The 22,228-nt window shown below is 48.1% G+C and overlaps 2 long non-coding RNA genes across 2 annotated transcripts; both read left to right on the top strand.

Annotated features, from left to right (window-relative positions):
* Nucleotides 1–7,213: 7,213 nt before the first annotated feature.
* LOC139831128 (uncharacterized) lies at nucleotides 7,214–13,335 on the top strand. Its single transcript, XR_011745759.1, has 3 exons — nucleotides 7,214–7,489; nucleotides 8,709–8,793; nucleotides 13,116–13,335. It is a non-coding gene; the product is annotated as an uncharacterized lncRNA (long non-coding RNA).
* A 2,569-nt stretch (nucleotides 13,336–15,904) lies between these two features.
* LOC127323217 (uncharacterized) lies at nucleotides 15,905–18,938 on the top strand. Its single transcript, XR_007865466.1, has 2 exons — nucleotides 15,905–16,183; nucleotides 18,770–18,938. It is a non-coding gene; the product is annotated as an uncharacterized lncRNA (long non-coding RNA).
* The last annotated feature ends 3,290 nt before the right edge of the window (nucleotides 18,939–22,228 follow it).

Below are 22,228 nucleotides of genomic sequence, written 5' to 3'. Positions count from 1 at the left end.
ATCAGGTGATCGATTCCACCGCTGGTTGTGAACTGCTGTCTTTCCTGGATGCTTATTCCGGTGTCCACCAAATTCCCTTGAAAAAGGAAGATCAAATAAAGACTACGTTCATTACCCCGCACGGGGCTTAGGACTGCCCTTTCTTCAGACACTGCTGGGATTCAGGAATGAGCCGATTGCCCACAATCGGCAATTGCCCAGAATGCAACAAGAAGAAGAAGGAGGCAGCCAACGTGTCTGTGTTCGAGCGCTTAGGGCCTCTCCCGCCACAAAGCAAACGCGCTGAGTCACCTCGTTGGACAGATCTTGAGGATTCCGAAGACGAGGGACTAGAAGATGATGAAGACAGGTACCACCGTCCAAGGTGGTGCCCTGACGGACTCAGCCGTTCACAAAAACGCAGGGTTCAGCGGTTGCGCGGCCTGGAGGAAGCCGAAAGGTTATACCTGCATACGCTAAGAAAGGCACGGCCTGATCTGGCTGCAAAGGTTCAGCGAGCCCTGGATGAAGAGGGTCGTCCACGGAGAATGGAGTGGCGTCCCAAGCAAAAGAAAGCCGATGATGAAACATCGGCTGGCACAAACGTGGTGCTCGTCTTGCCGACAGAGCTTAGCGCTCCACGAGTCTACGATGCACTCAAGGTGGACGACAGCAGGCGCATCAAGTCAGAGGTTGGGTTGGTTTTATCCAGCCTGACCGAGTAGCAAGATTAAACCAATGAGCAAACCGTGCGAGGCTGATCCTTGTGATCGGCCCCAAAAAATTTTATGGAGGAACATTACAAAACCTTCATCGAACAAGCAATGTGGAGGCCGATTCCAGCAATCGGCCAAAATTATCCTCTGCACATATTCTGCTTGGGTTCGCAACGATCCAGGCGGCGGTCACGTCGGCAGATGAAAGTCAGCATGAATCTTTGCGAAGCCGACGTGCAAGAGCAAGGTGCACGACTAACCATGAAAGCCGATATCTGCAGTCATTTGGCAGATTCGGCTCGGGGGGCATATAGTCAGATGAACATGTGCAGATAAACATGTGCAAACGTGCGTGCAGTGGAACATTGGGGGCCGATTAAGAAAAATTGGCCAAATAAAAAAAAATTCGCACGAAGCGAAGCCGATGCGCAGCCATCGACTAGTACAGTCACACAAGACCAAGATCGGTTGGTTATATGCTCAAAGTTCACATCGACATCAACGGTCAGTGCAGGGAAGGAGCCGACCTGGCCTGCAAGGCGCGAAAAGTAGACTGAAGAAGCTCGGGGGGCAGCTCACCCTAAGGTTCTCTGCTTTGGGGAGCCGATTTTGTTGAAATCGGCTAACTCTGCATAGGCGGCACATTCGGCTGATCCATTACCGTTCTTGCCTCGACTGAGACTCGGGGGGCAGCTGGCTTGGTGGCTGCTCTGTTTTGGAGAGCCGATTGAAGTCGCATCGACTGGCCCTGCATTGTGATCTCCTCTGGATCTGGATAGGAGGCCGTCGGTTTTTTGCAAGTTGGACCGTCCTGTCGCTGCAAAAGGAAGAAAGGGACTAGATTCTCAAAATAGCCGATGAGTAGTCATCGGCTAAGGGATTGCGAAAAATTGTGGTCGGATACCAAATCGCAGCCTGAAATTGAGAAGTTCTTGGCCTACGAGCTAACTGACATGGGGTCCGGCTTCAATGGGCGTCCAAAAGAAGAGAAATCCGATACGCTGCTATCGGTCTTGGCATGACAGGCGGAAGGAATGAAATTGGAATAATTGAAGGCTGAATCAAAAGACCGATTTCATTAATTTAGAGGAGCGGCTTTACAAGAAAGAGCCGATGGCTCTCAAAAGAGGGATCTAGTGCCTAGTGCACTGCTACTACTAGTCCTATTCTACTAGTCGTCGCTGTCCTCGTCATCACCGCCGTCGATGTCGTCGGCGCTGCTCCCAGGGAGCTCCTCGTCGCTACTGCCCCAGCCCGTGGCCGGAGCCTCTTCCTCCTCGTCATCATCATCATCCTCGCTGTCCGCCCAGGAGCGGAAGCGCTTGGTTGGTGGGTACCCGGCGGAAGAGGGAGATTCATCTTCCTCCTCCTCTTCTCCTTCTTCCTCGTCATCTTCGTCCTCGCTGTCCGCCCACATACGCGAGCGCTTCTTCGGCGGGAGCTTGGTGGAGGGGGAGGTCTTGGCATTCGCTACTTCTCCTTCTTTCTTCTCATTATCGGAGGAGAGGGGGTTCACCTCGGAACGAGGCTTGTCTTCGTTCTTCTTTTTCGGCGAGAATTGGGGGAAGAGGTTTGAGAAGGAGGAGGAAGAGGAAGACATGGCTGAGGGAGAAGAGGGTTTTTTGGGTGCCGATGGCTGGAACAGAGGAAGGGGATGAAGAAAGCTAATCGATCGGCACAGTTAAATAATGAGGAGCCTGGTGGAAATTTAATGTCATTACGATTTCAAGGAGATGACGCGTAGCTATCGAATTTTGCGAGAGAAGCTGAGAAGACAGGGCATAATGATAACGGATACTGCAACAGCTCTGCTCTGCCACGACATGACCCGACGAAGGAAGGCATAATGATTTTGGAAAAATTATTTCCAAAACCAGGGGGGCATGTGTTATCACCAGATTTTGGACAAATCCAGAGGTGGGCCGTAAGAGAGATGGGCTTGGAAGACTACACGTGGAAGATCTCTGAAGCGGCCTTGCACGGAGAATTTGGGCTAGTTTGCCCGTGTATCTTTAATTATAGTAGATTATATCTTAGATCAAGATTTAGAGTTTGTATCGCACACGGTGGGATATTCCCACGTTAGAAAGTCCCCTGGACTATAAATATGTATCTAGGGTTTATGGAATAAACAACAACTCACGTTCAACCCAAAACAAACCAATCTCGGTGCATCGCCAACTCCTTCGTCTCGAGGGTTTCTATCAGGTAAGCGACATGCTGCCTAGATCGCATCTTGCGATCTAGGCAGCACAAGCCCCACGTTGTTCATGCGTTGCTCGTACTGAAGCGTCTTTGATGGCGAGCAACGTAGTTATCCTAGATGTGTTAGGGTTAGCATAGTTCTTCGTATAACATGCTTACGTAGTGCAACCCTTGCATGTCTAGCCGCCCTCACACCTATCTCAGGTGTGGGGGCGGCACCCCGCTTGATCTTTATTTAGTAGATCTGATCCGTTACGATTGCTCCTTGTTCTGCAAGGATTAGTTTAATATCTGCAATAGTTAGGCCTTACAAAGGGGGGGAGGATCCAGCGGCACGTAGGGTGGCATTCGCAAGTCCTAAACAGGATGTTCCGAGGATCAACTTCATGTTGGTTTTTAGGCCTTGTTTAGGATCGGCTTATGATCACCGTGCGTGGCCGCGAGGCCCAACCTGGAGTAGGATGATCCGATTATGCGGTGAAAACCCTAAATCGTCGTAGATCTAATTAGCTTTATCTTGATCAAGCAGGATCACCATATATTCGTGCACCCCGTACGAATCATGGGTGGATCGGCTCTTTGAGCCGATTCACAGGATAACCTGAGAGCCGATCGAGGCTCGTATTTAATGTTTACGTGTATGCCATGCAGGAAACTAAGCGAGGTATCCCCATCACCTTCCTGACCAGGTATAGGTCAGGTGGCACGCCCTTGCACTTCGCATCGGACGTGTGACCAGAAGAGCATTGCGGGCCGTCGCTCGGAGGGGTCTCAGCCAGCCGCAGCTCTAGGCTCTTCCCGGCTCTACCGTGTTGACAGTCTCTGCCCGCCGGTGGGTTTTGGCAGTCAACAGAAGCGCGGCAACAGGGGCCGGCACGGTCTTTGCATCAAAGACTCATTCACTGGACGGCGAGGGAAGAAAAGTGGCATCTGCTGCTGTGTACTCTGCACCTGTGGAGTCTGACGATAGTGGTGATGGCGATTATCATTATGCCCCCGGTGAGTCCAATCGTGGTCCGGCCATGGAAAAGAGCGCAGGAGACGCGGCCACAAGGGAGGCTGCTGGGACTGCCGTGGTTCTGCGCCGGAGAGGCAGGTCGGCGTTGTTGTCTCGTCAAGGACCCGTTCACGGAACGGCGGCCGGGGAAAGGGGGGCCCTTCTGCAAAGTATACTGCGGCGTATACTGCAACTATGGTTTCTGACCATAGTATTTGAGTTGACCAACAATGTATGAGGCATTTATTCCATTTTGTCTTGTGCATCGGATTTGTTGGCCTTTCTTCCATTTTAGTGCCGATGATTAAATTGTTTGGTCACCGTACACTTGGGGGTGGCGTTAGTGAGCCTGGTAAGATAGCACAAATATCAATCTCTTGTGCATCAGACTTGGTCTCACTAACGCCATCCCTAAATGTTAATATTTGTGTTGACCAACAATGTATGAGGCATTTATTCTATTTCTCTTGTGCATCGGACTTGGACTTGGTCTCACTTTCTTCTATTTTAATCAGAGGAGGAACCGGATGAAGTCCCCGATGCAAGCGAGCCTGGCGGGTAGAGAGGAGGGAGCAAAGGAGGAACTGGATGAAGACCGCTTTGTATCTCGAAATGGTGAAATTTGTAGGAATTAAGAGTTGTATGTAAAACATTTGACACTTGTCACTATATATGTATCTCGATCGGGCTCTAAGTAATGTGATGATGATGTCTATGTTATATCTGTGCAATGTACATGCTATTTATATTATATCTGCAACTGTATATAATCTGTATAATATATGTATATTGCTGTGTATAACCTGTATGTGTATGGCAGGGAGCTCAAAATCTTGTATAATACGAGCAATTTCTGTGGCGCACTGAAATGAACTTCTGTGGCGCATCTTTTTCTGTGGCGCACCGAAGTACTGGTGCACCACAGAAACCTTAATTTTGTGGCGCATGAGAAGGTGCGCCACAGAAACCTTATTTTTGTGGCGAAGTTTCTGTGGCGCACCATCCATGCGCCACAGAATCTATTTTTGGTGCGCCACTAATGAGCCTTTTCCTACTAGTGTCGGGGGTTTATATTATGTTGCCTTCGGGTGTTTATATTCTGTACTGTACCCCGCGGGACGTTTAGCGAAGCGTGTGGTTTGCACGCCTAGCCGCCGACGCAAACCCTGAGTCCGTCTCGGAGTACGGCCAAACTTCGTCACGGGTAGCTTAGTCGGGTAGCCCCCCTAAACTTTCTTGTTGAACTGGGAATGGTCTTGTTGTGAGACTCCGCACTTGCTACGCGGGTTCGAGCATGCGTATGGTTACATTTGGGCAACCCCTGCAGGGTGTACATCTTATCGATAAGCCGTGTCTGCGGTTATAGACGACTTGGAATTGTATAGCTCGATCATAGAATAACTTACACCTTTATGTTGCTGCTAATAATCTGCTAATAATTTGCATAGTAATTTACCACTACTACAACGGTTACTTAATAAAACTTGTCCACCGTGTGAGTGCCTTTGTAAGTACTTCCTTGCGAGGGGGGAATGCATCGGTTGTGTTATGTTTGCAGAGTATAGAACTGTTAGTTTATACGCTCCCTCACCTTCTCTGATAGACGACTGTTGTAGAGTGTCTCTATAGGTTTTTAGAGCTTGCGCGCTACCGCTTAACCCCACCATATTTCCTATGACGTTCCTCTTGCGTCCTCTAAGTCCCCTGCATGCCTCAAGTACAAAGGACGACTGGTTGACGAATGCTTATACGTCTTGAAGTCTTGTTAAGTACGAACCCGTACTTATTGCTGCTTTGGGACATAACCGGGCAGGTATGAAGACATGTTCGATGAAGACGACGTTAGCAAGGTTACCCTTCCGGCTTGGCCTGGGCAGGGTTATGGACGCCACTGGTTATCTTCAGGACTCTTAGTACAATTTGTATCTTGCCCGTACTCGGACGTATTTGAGCTTCTGTATGATTTGGATCTTTGTATTGTATATTTGTATCCTGACTCGTTGGAGCCGTTGTTGTAATATATGTTTCTTGTGGGCTCTATTATAATCCCGTTGTAATGTTACCGCTCGTGTTAATTCCTCTGGCATCACGTGTGTGATTCGTCGCGCACGTCGTGTCAGAGGGCGTCTCTGAGTCGATATCGTGCGGATTTCGACGGGATCGCTGGAATCCTCATGGTACCGGTTCCGGGGCATCACAAGTTGGTATCAGAGCTCAGGTTTACGGTACCCCACTAGTCCAGCCTGTAGGATAACCTTGCCAACGGACGATGTTGTGTCTAGTGTTAAAACCTATTTTCTGAAACATCGTTGGATAGATCTGATTAGCTCTATTTTTCTCCTTATCTATATTCTTTCTCCTCTTACCTTTGCGCGTTTGTGTCTTCTCTCTTATCTAAGTTCTCTGAGTCTTAGGTCTCTACGCGGGTTGGACGATCTTTGCCCCTCACCTATTAGGTCCGATCTTCGGAGGATCTCAGAAGAGGTGCATCATCATCGATAGTGGAACAACGACTTCTTGTTAGTGGTGTCGAGAAGATCAACACTTCGCCAGAAAAAGGTTCCACCTCGAGGTCGGGTGATTGTCAACATGGTACAAGAAGACTCGATAGTTTAACCAACTCCCCCTTGGCTTGACGTGGAACCTCGGGGCGAGTTTCCTTGTTAGTGGTGTCAATTGTAACGGCCCAGGATAATACCACTATTGGTTTTGCTTGTTTTCTTTTCTCCGTCATCTCGACATCAGCATGCATCTCTCACCTTGCATATTTTGCGAAAACATCCAAAAAAATATTTGCAATAAAATCTATTTTGATTTTCTCTTGTATGGTTTAATAAAAACCCTGGCCGCTCTTTTCTTATTTTAACGAAATCTGAACAGAGATATTCGCAATATTTTGAACAAACTAGTTTTAATAAAATATGGTTTGGAAAATGTGACCCTGCTTCCCGGTTTTTCTTCATACCTCGATGTTCTCCTTTTCCTCCATCCATTCTAGCTTGCTCTCTTATGTTTCTTCTATGCAAATACCAAAATCCAAGAAATACAATGATCCACACGTTATGCGTTTCTTTTGTTCACGAAGCAGCTCACCTATCTTTGTTCTGGCCCATCCAAGTGGTGAAACCATCAAGCCATCCTAACCTTGGACTACAGCCCACCAACACGATCCCTCTCCACGCTCTTCATCTCTCTGTACGGCAGTAATCCCAACGGAGCCACGTCGCGCTGCAGCGTGATGGGATGGCTCTCATGCAGTGCCGCTCTTGCTTATAAGCAACACCTGAAGCCTGCAACCCTAGCTGTTTCCTCCACACCGAGCCGCCGCCTCCCCAAACTTCTGTACGAGAGAGAGGGTTTCCACCGAGAGCGTCTCCTACCGTCGCCGTCGCCATGGCCTACCTCGACGCCACCTGAGCCCGGGAATAGAACTGCCGTGGCCTCCTCTTCGTCCTGGACTGCTTCGTGGAACGAGGGACGCCAAGAGAAGCTCGCTTTTCTTCCACGCCGTCGTCGTCTAACCCCGGCCACCCTTCTTCCTCGTCACCGGCACCTCCTCTGCCTCCCCTTTCTCATCACCAAGCAACCCAGGGTGAGCACCACACCTTCCTCCTCTCTGCATGAGATCTGCATCGTCGAGTGTGAGAGGAGACCGAGCCAAATCGGAGGGAAAACGAGTTGCACAGTTTCTGTTTCACGACACCCTTTTCCCGGCGATCTCTCTGGTGAACCTTTTCATTTCAGCACGAACCACTTGTTCCAGTAGATGCACAACACCGTGGGCTACAACTTTGCTGTTGGTACCATCCCAAGAAGATTCTCGGATCCGACGCCCACGACGACGCAAGTTTGGCCCGTGAAAGTTGCTGTTTTTAGTCGTGGTTCATCGCCGCCGCCTCGGCCTCACTTCCCCGACGCTTCACCGGCGTTCCAGACCTCTTCAGGATGAGCCGTTGGATTCGTTCGATTCACGCCACTGCGTAGATACTCAAACTCTTTTGTTTCGCTCAAAACGGTGCCCAGATTCGTCGTGGCCGAAACTGTGCAGTTTCACGTCTACAGGAATCGCTGCTGCAGCTCTTCAGTTCGTGCTGTACAGTTTCAGTTATCCCGCAGCTACAGCTTACCTTGTATGCATCCCGTATAGTATCAAACACACAGCAGCACCTCACTGGCTGCACCCCTTGTCTCACACCCGCGCGGCCTGAGTTCGAATCCCCTGGGCGCGCAGAAAACCAACCTTTTTGCGCGGTGCCACGCTGGAGCTGACGTGGCTCGATGATCCACCTGTCACTGCCTATGGCTAGTTCCAGCACGGTGTAAAATGTTCCAGCTCTTTTTCAAAATTCAGCTTTCAGTTTTTGCACAAACAGGTGGTTTTTCAAATCTTTTAAAAATGCACTTTTACAAATCCAATTGCTACAAACTTTATATCCATTTTGATCAGAAAAATGTGCTGAACATGAATATGCCATCCATATACATGTTTGCATCTTGCTGCATGTCATGACGTGATAGTTCGTGTATGTTCACCTCACATATACCCGGAGTATTTCAGAACACCATCTAGGTTTTCCCCGCTGCGCTTAACTTTGATGTAGCTCACCCCTACCATGTTTTGCCATGCTAATCAACATTTAATATGCAGGGTAGTGAAACAACTTGAACCTAATATTTGTGTGTCCGAAATTCCGATTCCACTTAAATTAGATAAGTTGCATCGCATCATAATTGCCATGCCATGCATACCATCTTCATCATGCCGGTTCTTCATCCGTAGTAGTAAGATTTGCATCTGTTGCTTGTTCCAGCATTTGATTCTTCCCGGATAGGATCACGAAGTAGTGATGTGAAATACGACAAGTTCTCCGGATGTTCCTCGGCAATCTTTAACAGGCAAGCATTTCCTAAACTCCTGTCTCTGCAGGAGTCGCTCACCTATTTTATTTTGCCTTCTCTCTTATGCTAGCCTTGAGTTGCGTTCTTGTCACGCGTCCCATCCACTTGTTACCTCAAGCAGCCCATATTGCCACCACCACCACCCTCCTACAGCTGTTGTTTGGTTATCGGGTCTGCCTTGCGAGTTGTAGTGCATGCTAGTGCTGTTATATCTCGTTTCGCCATCGTTATCTTATCGGGTTATCTATTGGGGAATCATGACACATGGTTTATGGATATATTTGTTGGAGATACACATGCTTTACTTAATTGTTAACAACTAAAATTGTAAGCAGAGGCATCTGTGAGCCCCTTTGTGAAAGCATCGGAATTTTGACTCGCTAATGTCCCCTAGGACCCGAGTTCTTGTTACATGTTCCGAGATTGAGCGCTCTACCCGTACGTGGGGATTACTACTGGGACCCCCCTCACCCATTACCTTTTCTCAAGTCAGTTGAAAAGGGGGCCACAACCTTGGTTTTATTTGGCGCATGCATGTTTATATACGGTTGCCTTCGCACTAGTAGGAAAACGCTTATAGGTGGGAGCTTACTTCTGTGGCGCACAACCAAAAATGCGCCACAGAAAGTTGTTTTGTGGCGCACCAGACTCTGTGCGCCACAAAAATTGCTTATTTTTGTGGCGCACCAGGAATCCATGCGCCACAGAAACTATGTGGGGCCCACGCCCTGCCACCCTCAAATCATTGGTTTCACTATTTCTATGGCGCACTGCACTTGGTGCGCCACAGAAATAACGTATTCTGTGGCGCACTAGCCTCGGTGCGCCACAGAAATAACGTGTTCTGTGGCGCACTGGCGCGGGTGCGCCACAGATATAACACCTCCTATATCATGCCGTACCCCCTCCCTCGCCCGTACCACTCTCTCCCCTCTCCCTACTGCCGCGCGCCGCCGCCTTCCATGGCGAGCGCTGCCGTCGCCGTCGCCGCCGCCGCCTTCCTCCGCGAGGGCCGCATGCCGCCACGCTCCACCCATCCCTGCCACCAGCAGCACAAGCCGCTGCGGCGTGGAGGAGGAGGGGCCGGCGCGGCGTCAAGGTGGAGGAGCCGCCGCCGCGTCAAGGTGGAGGAGCCGCCGCGACCTCCACCCCTGCCATCGTCGTCGGTGAGCTCCTCCACAACTGCCGTCGTCATCGGTGAGCTTTCTCCCCTCCCCTCCCTCTTCCTCTCCCGCGCGAGCACAACGTGCTCGACGAAATGCCGTCGTCATCGGTGATGCCCTGGTTCGATCCCCTCTTTGAATTTGATGCCCTGCAGGTTTAGGGTTCATAGGAATTTGATGCCCTGGTTTAGGGTTCATAGCAAAAAATGAAATGCTACTGGTTCATTTGATGCTACTGGTTCATTTGATGCTACTGGTTCATTTAAATGCATGAAATGCTACTGGTTCATTTGTTGTGCTCAGTGAGGTTAACTGTTAATCTTGATGGCTTATTACTACTGGTTCATTTGTTGTGCTCAGTGAGGTTAACTGTTAACAATTTTCTTGATGGGTTCATAGGAATTTGATGCTACTGGTTCATTTAAATGCTTGTTGTGCTCAGTGAGGTTAACTGGTTCATAGGAATTTAAATGCATGAAATGCTACTGGTGGGCTTGTATACATACATATTTATAGTTGCTCTTGGTTGGCCTGGGATTAGTTTTCTGGACCCCAAGTAATTCTCTGTTGGGATTAGTTTTCTGGACCCCAAGTTTTTTGGACCCCTGATGATTTACTTGATGGATTCTTGTGAGCTTATGGTATGCTTATAATGCTCTGATTAGTGGGGATGCTTACTGGATCATGTGCATATAGTTCATATAGTTCTCTAAAAAGAAAGAATGCTCCCTGGCCAGATGCTTGATGTCTTAGCTCAGCCAATGATGCAATGGCTGAGGCAAAAACTTGGATAAGAACAGATACTAAAATGTGTGATTTAAATGGAATGCTTATGATGGTATACTAAAATAGAGATATTCACAGTAGGGAATCATGTAAATGAATGCCACTGTGGTATCCTTTGAAGAAAATGGGAAGTTTCTGATGGTTTAAAAGACTAGGTGATGCTAGGTTATTAAGTTGGCTATCAAGGTTGGTTTTATCTGGTTAACTTGGATAGGCTATGTGTTCTTGCTTACTTATGCATATCCATCTCTACTGGATTTACTAGCTCAGGCTTGGCCTCTCTCTTGCCAGCATCACTTGGTTACTACCAAGTGATGATTAATCCCTTATGGTACCCCAGCTTTGTTTTGAACTCAACTTAGTAATGATAAATTTCTATTAGTTGTTGGCTTTGATGAAAATAGAGATATCCACAGTAGGGGATCATGTAAATGAATGCCACTGTGGTATCCTTTGAAGAAAATGGACTGTTTCTGATGGTTTTAAAAGGCTAGGTGGTGCTAGGTGATTCAGTTGGCTACCAAGACTTGTCTCATCTGGTTAGCTGGGATATGCTATGTGTTCTTGCTTGTTTAGGCATATCTATCACTTGCTGGATTTACTGGTTCTTGCTTGGCCTCTCCTTTGCCAGCATCACTTGGTCTATACCAAGTGATGAATAATCCCTACGGAGCATCTGCTCCATGCTAAATGGTTCTCTTTATAAATGATTTGGTCTTTAATTTTATTTGTACTTGCCGATGATTAGAATGTTTGGTCACTTGTGCACTCTGGGGTGGGGCCAGTGAGCCTGGTGTGATGGCACAAATATTAGTCTCTTGTGCATCCTACCTGGCCTCGCTGACCCCATCCCTGAATGTTAATATTTGTTTGGACCAACAAAGTATGAGGCATATGCTATCTAGTTGATACCACTTGGCTCTTTCTTCCTTTTTAGTGCCGATGATTAGAATGTTTGGTCACTCGTACACTCGGGGGTGGAGCAAGTGAGCCTGGTGTGATGGCACAAATATCAATCTCTTGTGCATCCTACCTGGCCTCACTTACTCCATCCCTGAATGTTAATATTTGTTTCGACCAACAAAGTATGAGGCATATGATATCTAGTTAAGATACCACTTGGCTCTTTCTTCCATTTTAGTGCTGATGATTAGAATGTTTGGTCACATATACGCCGCAATATACTTTGTAGAAGGCCCCCCTTTCCCCGGCCGCCGTTCCGTGAACGAGTCCTTGACGAGACAACAACGCCGACTTGCCTCTCCAGCGCAGAACCATGGCAATCCCAGCCGCCTCCCTTGTGGCCGCGTCTCCTACGCTCTTCTCCATGGCCAGACCATGATTGGACTCACCGGGGCCGGGAATAATGATAATCGCCATCACCACTATGGTCAGACTCCACATGTGACGAGTACTTTGCAGCAGATGCCACTTTTCTTCCCTCGCCGTCCAGTGAACGAGTCCTTGATGCAAAGACCGTGCCGGCCTGCCCAGCATCATGCCGGCCCCTGTTGCCCCGCTTCAGGCCATGTCTCCCGCGCCCTTCACTCTTCGCCTTCTTGCCCGGTGAACCAATAGACTGATCGTTGGAATAAGGAAACCGATGACGGCCGATCGCAATCGCTGTCATCGGTTTCCTTATTCCAACGATCAGTCTATTGGTTCACCGGACAAGAAGGCGACGAGTGCAGGGCGTGGGAGACACAGCCTGAAGCGCGGCAACAGGGGCCGGCACGGTCTTTGCATCAAAGACTCATTCACTGGACGGCGAGGGAAGAAAAGTGGCATCTGCTGCTGTGTACTCTGCACCTGTGGAGTCTGACGATAGTGGTGATGGCGATTATCATTATGCCCCCGGTGAGTCCAATCGTGGTCCGGCCATGGAAAAGAGCGCAGGAGACGCGGCCACAAGGGAGGCTGCTGGGACTGCCGTGGTTCTGCGCCGGAGAGGCAGGTCGGCGTTGTTGTCTCGTCAAGGACCCGTTCACGGAACGGCGGCCGGGGAAAGGGGGGCCCTTCTGCAAAGTATACTGCGGCGTATACTGCAACTATGGTTTCTGACCATAGTTTTTGAGTTGACCAACAATGTATGAGGCATTTATTCCATTTTGTCTTGTGCATCGGATTTGTTGGCCTTTCTTCCATTTTAGTGCCGATGATTAAATTGTTTGGTCACCGTACACTTGGGGGTGGCGTTAGTGAGCCTGGTAAGATAGCACAAATATCAATCTCTTGTGCATCAGACTTGGTCTCACTAACGCCATCCCTAAATGTTAATATTTGTGTTGACCAACAATATATGAGGTATTTATTCTATTTCTCTTGTGCATCGGACTTGGACTTGGTCTCACTTTCTTCTATTTTAATCAGAGGAGGAACCGGATGAAGTCCCCGATGCAAGCGAGCCTGGCGGGTAGAGAGGAGGGAGCAAAGGAGGAACTGGATGAAGACCGCTTTGTATCTCGAAATGGTGAAATTTGTAGGAATTAAGAGTTGTATGTAAAACATTTGACACTTATCACTATATATGTATCTCGATCGGGCTCTAAGTAATGTGATGATGATGTCTATGTTATATCTGTGCAATGTACATGCTATTTATATTATATCTGCAACTGTATATAATCTGTATAATATATGTATATTGCTGTGTATAACCTGTATGTGTATGGCAGGGAGCTCAAAATCTTGTATAATACGAGCAATTTCGTGGCGCACCGAAACGAACTTCGTGGCGCATCTTTTACGTGGCGCACCGAAATCTTTTGCACCACAGAAACCTTAATTCTGTGGCGCATGAGAAGGTGCGCCACAGAAACCTTATTTTTGTGGCGAAGTTTCTGTGGCACACCATCCATGCGCCACAGAATCTATTTTTGGTGCGCCACTAATGAGCCTTTTCCTACTAGTGTCGGGTGTTTATATTATGTTGCCTTCGGGTGTTTATATTCTGTACCCCCGCGGACGTTTAGCGAAGCGTGTGGTTTGCACGCCTAGCCGCCGACGCAAACCCTGAGTCCGTCTCGGAGTACGGCCAAACTTCGTCACGGGTAGCTTAGTCGGGTAGCCCCCCTAGACTTTCTTGTTGAACTGGGAATGGTCTTGTTGTGAGACTCCGCACTTGCTACGCGGGTTCGAGCATGCGTATGGTTACATTTGGGCAACCCCTGCAGGGTGTACATCTTATCGATAAGCCGTGTCTGCGGTTATGGACGACTTGGAATTGTATAGCTCGATCATAGAATAACTTACACCTTTATGTTGCTGCTAATAATCTGCTAATAATTTGCATAGTAATTTACCACTACTACAACGGTTACTTAATAAAACTTGTCCACCGTGTGAGTGCCTTTGTAAGTACTTCCTTGCGAGGGGGGAATGCATCGGTTGTGTTATGTTTGCAGAGTATAGAACTGTTAGTTTATACGCTCCCTCACCTTCTCTGATAGACGACTGTTGTAGAGTGTCTCTATAGGTTTTTAGAGCTTGCGCGCTACCGCTTAACCCCACCATATTTCCTATGACGTTCCTCTTGCGTCCTCTAAGTCCCCTGCATGCCTCAAGTACAAAGGACGACTGGTTGACGAATGCTTATACGTCTTGAAGTCTTGTTAAGTACGAACCCGTACTTATTGCTGCTTTGGGACATAACCGGGCAGGTATGAAGACATGTTCGATGAAGACGACGTTAGCAAGGTTACCCTTCCGGCTTGGCCTGGGCAGGGTTATGGACGCCACTGGTTATCTTCAGGACTCTTAGTCCAATTTGTATCTTGCCCGTACTCGGACGTATTTGAGCTTCTGTATGATTTGGATCTTTGTATTGTATATTTGTATCCTGACTCGTTGGAGCCGTTGTTGTAATATATGTTTCTTGTGGGCTCTATTGTAATCCCGTTGTAATGTTACCGCTCGTGTTAATTCCTCTGGCATCACGTGTGTGATTCGTCGCGCACGTCGTGTCAGAGGGCGTCTCTGAGTCGATATCGTGCGGATTTCGACGGGATCGCTGGAATCCTCATGGTACCGGTTCCGGGGCATCACAAGTTGGTATCAGAGCTCAGGTTTACGGTACCCCACTAGTCCAGCCTGTAGGATAACCTTGCCAACGGACGATGTTGTGTCTAGTGTTAAAACCTATTTTCTGAAACATCGTTGGATAGATCTGATTAGCTCTATTTTTCTCCTTATCTATATTCTTTCTCCTCTTACCTTTGCGCGTTTGTGTCTTCTCTCTTATCTAAGTTCTCTGAGTCTTAGGTCTCTACGCGGGTTGGACGATCTTTGCCCCTCACCTATTAGGTCCGATCTTCGGAGGATCTCAGAAGAGGTGCATCATCATCGATAGTGGAACAACGACTTCTTGTTAGTGGTGTCGAGAAGATCAACACTTCGCCAGAAAAAGGTTCCACCTTGAGGTCGGGTGATTGTCAACATGGTACAAGAAGACTCGATAGTTTAACCAACTCCCCCTTGGCTTGACGTGGAACCTCGGGGCGAGTTTCCTTGTTAGTGGTGTCAATTGTAACGGCCCAGGATAATACCACTATTGGTTTTGCTTGTTTTCTTTTCTCCGTCATCTCGACATCAGCATGCATCTCTCACCTTGCATATTTTGCGAAAACATCCAAAAAAATATTTGCAGTAAAATCTATTTTGATTTTCTCTTGTATGGTTTAATAAAAACCCTGGCCGCTCTTTTCTTATTTTAACGAAATCTGAACAGAGATATTCGCAATATTTTGAACAAACTAGTTTTAATAAAATATGGTTTGGAAAATGTGACCCTGCTTCCCGGTTTTTCTTCATACCTCGATGTTCTCCCTTTCCTCCATCCATTCTAGCTTGCTCTCTTATGTTTCTTCTATGCAAATACCAAAATCCAAGAAATACAATGATCCACACGTTATGCGTTTCTTTTGTTCACGAAGCAGCTCACCTATCTTTGTTCTGGCCCATCCAAGTGGTGAAACCATCAAGCCATCCTAACCTTGGACTACAGCCCACCAACACGATCCCTCTCCACGCTCTTCATCTCTCTGTACGGCAGTAATCCCAACGGAGCCACGTCGCGCTGCAGCGTGATGGGATGGCTCTCATGCAGTGCCGCTCTTGCTTATAAGCAACACCTGAAGCCTGCAACCCTAGCTGTTTCCTCCACACCGAGCCGCCGCCTCCCCAAACTTCTGTACGAGAGAGAGGGTTTCCACCGAGAGCGTCTCCTACCGTCGCCGTCGCCATGGCCTACCTCGACGCCACCTGAGCCCGGGAATAGAACTGCCGTGGCCTCCTCTTCGTCCTGGACTGCTTCGTGGAACGAGGGACGCCAAGAGAAGCTCGCTTTTCTTCCACGCCGTCGTCGTCTAACCCCGGCCACCCTTCTTCCTCGTCACCGGCACCTCCTCTGCCTCCCCTTTCTCATCACCAAGCAACCCAGGGTGAGCACCACACCTTCCTCCTCTCTGCATGATCTCTGCATCGTCGAGTGTGAGAGGAGACCGAGCCAAATCGGAGGGAAAACGAGTTGCACAGTTTCTGTTTCACGACACCCTTTTCCCGGCGATCTCTCTGGTGAACCTTTTCATTTCAGCACGAACCACTTGTTCCAGTAGATGCACAACACCGTGGGCTACAACTTTGCTGTTGGTACCATCCCAAGAAGATTCTCGGATCCGACGCCCACGACGACGCAAGTTTGGCCCGTGAAAGTTGCTGTTTTTAGTCGTTGTTCATCGCCGCCGCCTCGGCCTCACTTCCCCGACGCTTCACCGGCGTTCCAGACCTCTTCAGGATGAGCCGTTGGGGTCGTTCGATTCACGCCACTGCGTAGATACTCAAACTCTTTTGTTTTGCTCAAAACGGTGCCCAGATTCGTCGTGGCCGAAACTGTGCAGTTTCACGTCTACAGGAATCGCTGCTGCAGCTCTTCAGTTCGTGCTGTACAGTTTCAGTTATCCCGCAGCTACAGCTTACCTTGTATGCATCCCGTATAGTATCAAACACACAGCAGCACCCCACTGGCTGCACCCCTTGTCTCACACCCGCGCGGCCTGAGTTCGAATCCCCTGGGCGCGCAAAAAACCAACCTTTTTGCGCGGTGCCACGCTGGAGCTGACGTGGCTCGATGATCCACCTGTCACTGCCTATGGCTAGTTCCAGCACGGTGTAAAATGTTCCAGCTCTTTTTCAAAATTCAGCTTTCAGTTTTTGCACAAACAGGTGGTTTTTCAAATCTTTTAAAAATGCACTTTTACAAATCCAATTGCTACAAACTTTATATCCATTTTGATCAGAAAAATGTGCTGAACATGAATATGCCATCCATATACATGTTTGCATCTTGCTGCATGTCATGACGTGATAGTTCGTGTATGTTCACCTCACATATACCCGGAGTATTTTAGAACACCATCTAGGTTTTCCCCGCTGCGCTTAACTTTGATGTAGCTCACCCCTACCATGTTTTGCCATGCTAATCAACATTTAATATGCAGGGTAGTGAAACAACTTGAACCTAATATTTGTGTGTCCGAAATTCCGATTCCACTTAAATTAGATAAGTTGCATCGCATCATAATTGCCATGCCATGCATACCATCTTCATCATGCCGGTTCTTCATCCGTAGTAGTAAGATTTGCATCTGTTGCTTGTTCCAGCATTTGATTCTTCCCGGATAGGATCACGAAGTAGTGATGTGAAATACGACAAGTTCTCCGGATGTTCCTCGGCAATCTTTAACATGCAAGCATTTCCTAAACTCCTGTCTCTGCAGGAGTCGCTCACCTATTTTATTTTGCCTTCTCTCTTATGCTAGCCTTGAGTTGCGTTCTTGTCACGCGTCCCATCCACTTGTTACCTCAAGCAGCCCATATTGCCACCACCACCCTCCTATAGCTGTTGTTTGGTTATCGGGTCTGCCTTGCGAGTCGTAGTGCATGCTAGTGCTGTTATATCTCATTTCGCCATCGTTATCTTATCGGGTTATCTGTTGGGGAATCATGACACATGGTTTATGGATATATTTGTTGGAGATACACATGCTTTACTTAATTGTTAACAACTAAAATTGTAAGTAGAGGCATCTGTGAGCCCCTTTGCGAAAGCATCGGAACTTTGACTCGCTAATGTCCCCTAGGACCCGAGTTCTTGTTATCTGTTCCGAGATTGAGCACTCTACCCGTACGTGGGGATTACTACTGGGACCCCCTCACCCATTACCTTTTCTCAAGTCAGTTGAAAAGGGGGCCACAACCTTGGTTTTATTTGGCGCATGCATGTTTATATATTGTTGCCTTCGGGTGTTAATATTATGTTGCCTTCGGGTGTTTATATTCTGTACTGTACCCTGCGGGACGTTTAGCGAAGCGTGTGGTTTGCACGCCTAGCCGCCGACGCAAACCCTGAGTCCGTCTCGGAGTACGGCCGAACTTCGTCACGGGTAGCTTAGTCGGGTGGCCCCCTAGACTTTCTTGTTGAACTGGGAACGGTCTTGTTGTGAGACTCCGCACTTGCTACGCGGGTTCGAGCATGCGTATGGTTACATTTGGGCAACCCCTGCAGGGTGTACATCTTATCGACAAGCCCTGTCCACGGTTATGGATGACTTGGAATTGTATAGCTCGATCATAGAACAACTTACACCTTTATGTTGCTGCTAATAATCTGCTAATAACTTGCATAGTAATTTAGCACTACTACAACGGTTACTTAATAAAACTTGTCCACCGTGTGAGTGCCTTTGTAAGTACTTCCTTGTGAGGGGGGAATGCATCGGTTGTGTTATGTTTGCAGAGTATAGAACTGTTAGTTTATACGCTCCCTCACCTTCTCTGATAGACGACTGTTGTAGAGTGTCTCTATAGGTTTTTAGTGCTTGCGCGCTACCGCTTAACCCCACCATATTGCCTATGATGTTCCTCTTGCGTCCTCTAAGTCCCCTGCGTGCCTCAAGTACGAAGGACGACTGGTTGACGAATGCTTATACGTCTTGAAGTCTTGCTAAGTTTGGGACATAACTGGGCAGGTATGAAGACATGTTCGATGAAGACGATGTTAGCAAGGTTACCCTTCCGGCTTGGCCTGGGCAGGGTTATGGACGCCACTGGTTATCTTCAGGACTCTTAGTCCAATTTGTATCTTGTCCGTACTCGGACGTATTTGAGCTTCTGTATGATTTGGATCTTTGTATTGTATATTTGTATCCTGACTCGTTGGAGTCGTTGTTGTAATATATGTTTCTTGTGGGCTCTATTGTAATCCCGTTGTAATGTTACCGCTTGTGTTAATTCCTCTGGCATCACGTGTGTGATTCTTCGCGCACGTCGTGTCGGAGGGCGTCTCTGAGTCGATATCGTGCGGATTTCGGCGGGATCGCTGGAATCCTCATGGTACCGGTTCCGGGGCGTCACACTCCTTGTCCTGTGGAGTCACGAGGACTGGAGAGGTTGACAAAACCTTCTTTAAGTTATCGAAAGCATCCTGTGCCTCTGCTGTCCATTCAAACTTTTTGGATTTTTTCATCAGCTGATAGAATGGCAATGCCTTTTCTCCCAGTTTTGCAATAAATCTACTAAGGGCTGCTAGTCGTCCTGCCAATTGCTGCACCTGTTGTAGACTCTTGGGTGGCTCCATGTCAAGGACAACTTTAATCTTCAAAGGGTTAGCTTCTATTCCTCTGGCTGAAATAAAGTACCCAAGTACTTGGCCTCCTGGTACTCCGAAGAAGCATTTCTTCGGATTCAGCTTAATTTTGTATCTGTCGAGATTGTCAAAAGTTTCTCTCAAATCATCGATGAGCGTAGCCGCATTTCTGGTTTTGATGACGATGTCGTCGATATAAACCTCAATATTTCGGCCAATTTGCTCTCCAAGGCAGGCTTGCATGCACCACTGATAGGTTGCACCTGAATTTTTTAATCCGAAGGTCATGACATTGTAGCAGTAAACACCATGTGGAGTTATGAATCCAGTTAACTCCTGATCTTCTTTTTTGAGCTTGATCTGATTATATCCTGAGTAAGCATCGAGGAAGGAGAGGCGATCGCAGCCTGCTGTGGAGTCGACTATTTGATCGATGCGAGGCAACGGGAAATGATCCTTGGGGCAATGCTTGTTGAGGCTTGTGAAGTCGATACACATACGAAGAGCTGTCGTATCTTTCGTTGGCACCATGACTGGGTTAGCTACCCATTCAGCTTCCTTGAGCTCTCGAATAAAACCAGCTTTGCGGAGCCGATTAACTTCTTCGCCAATAGCTTTTCTTTTTGGTTCTAAGAAACGACGCAACGTCTGCTGTACAGGTTTGGCTTTTGGGGTCAACATTCAGGGCGTGCTCAGCAAGTTCCCTGGGAATACCTGGCATGTCGGATGGTTCCCATGCAAATATTTCCCAGCGCTCACGGAGGAACTCGATGAGCGCGCTTTCCTATGCGACAGTAAGGTCTGCTGATGTGTTGACCGTTTTCTTCGGATCAAAGGGGTGCACTTGATGCTTCTTTGCTTCCTTGGCAACATCAAATTCGTCGGATTTTGTGTTCCGATTGTCGGCAGGTGGCTGTGTATGATCGGTAATTACGTCGAGTGCATTAAGTTCTTCTCTGACTCCGAACTTGGAGACGATCTTCCGGAAATCTCTGTCGCAGTTATCAGAACGAGAAAAACTCCTGTGAACAGTTATTGCTATCCCATTATTGCCTGGCATCTTCAGCTTCAAATATGCGTAATGAGGAACCGCCATGAACTTGGCGAACGCTGGCCTGCCGAGGATGGCGTGGTACTGTGATTCCCAATCTACCACCTCGAACTCGAGTTTCTCCTTCCTGAAGTTGCTGGGTGTGCCGAAAACAACGTCCAATGAAATTTTACCAAGGGGATAAGCAGGTCGGGTTGGGATGATGTCATGGAAACCAGTGTCAGATTCTTTTAACATATCGACTGATAATCCCATTGCCTTCATTGTACTTGCAAACAAAATGTTTAGACCACTTCCTCCATCCATGAACACTTTGCTCATATTGTATCCTCCGATCTGTGCTTCAAGGACTAGGGCAGCGTGACCGGGCCTTGGAACGGCTATCGGATGATCTGCTCTGCTGAACAGGATGTTTTGATCTGACCAATCGATATAATCGGGTACCGCTGCCATAGCCAGTTCTGCAAATTTTATCTCCCGTGAAAATTTATTTGCTTCTCTCTTGGAAAAGCTAGTCTTGTGAATCATGTTCACTTGCCCTCGAGATGCAGGGTAAACTTCGGTTGGTATGTAGATATCTTCGTCTGGCACATATTGATGTTGCCGAGAGTAATTGTAAGCTGCTGCTCTTCCTTCCGCCGAACGAGTTTTTGCTTCCGCATCGATCCTTAGCTCTTCACACAACTTCTGAATGTCGAGGAACTGCCGACATTCTTTGAGTAAATGCGTGGCCTTCTCGATGTTATCCTTTGGGTCGACATAAGAGTGTAAATAACATGGTGCAACAAGCTGCTCTACGGCCGATAAATAAGGTGCACGGCTGCGATTCTTGCTTGACTGCGAGCTATATCCTTTATCACACTGGCGGAGGTGACTCGTAGCTCGTTCCTCTTCCTCGCGATGAAGATCCCTTCGCCTCTTCCGTTGCTCCTCTCTGCTACCGAAAATCCTTCGGCTGCTCCCATCACTGTTCCCAGGCAGGCCCACGTGGTGGGACAATGGTTTCTGGAGCCGAAGTCCTTAAGCTTGATGCAACTGAATTTGGAAGTTGAAGAAATCCTCCGGAATCGACGATGAAGTGGACACCGCCAAAGGTTGCATCCATATTGCTATGCAGCTCCGAAGGGATCAGACGCGATGCTTCAGCGCGTGGAGTGAACTCGAAGGAACCACAATGAACTGAATTTCTTGGGCTTGAAGGTGTTGGTGAAGTTAGCACGAACGCTGCTGATGTGACCGGAGCTGCCGATGACATGCCTTGTACCGACAGGTTTCCCACAGACGGCGCCAATTGATGAGGGTGCTCCTCGGCAATGCCCACCTTTTGGGGCTTAGGGTTGACGGAATCCTGCAGGCTGACACGAGACATCGGATACCAAACAAACGGGGAGAGAGATTTACCCAGGTTCGGGGCCCTCGATGGGGTAAAGCCCTTACTTCCTGCTTGTCTGATCTTGATTATCGAAATTATCGGGTTACAATGGGGTAGCCGAAGGCTAAGACTAAGATCTCGTCGAGAGGCTAAGATTTCTAATGACCTAGCTTTAGACTTATGGTGGATCTGGCTGTGGTGATTGTGTGTACCACGGCAGACCCTCTCCTGGCCCTTATATTGCAGGCCAGGTCTCGAGAGTTCTATCCGGGTTCGACTAGGTTACAAAGAGTTCTATAGCTAAACTTTCCTTGTTCTTCGTCTTCTTGCCTTGTTCATCACGTATCCTTTCTTGGAACCGACGTATCGGCCCACCTTGGTCGGTGGATGATCTTCATGGGCCCCTGGTTGGGCCATAG

The sequence above is a fragment of the Lolium perenne genome, chromosome 5 (assembly GCF_019359855.2).
Source record: "Lolium perenne isolate Kyuss_39 chromosome 5, Kyuss_2.0, whole genome shotgun sequence".
NCBI lineage: Eukaryota > Viridiplantae > Streptophyta > Magnoliopsida > Poales > Poaceae > Lolium > Lolium perenne.
Note: the sequence above shows the minus strand (reverse complement) of the source record. Positions and strands in the feature narration are given on the sequence as shown.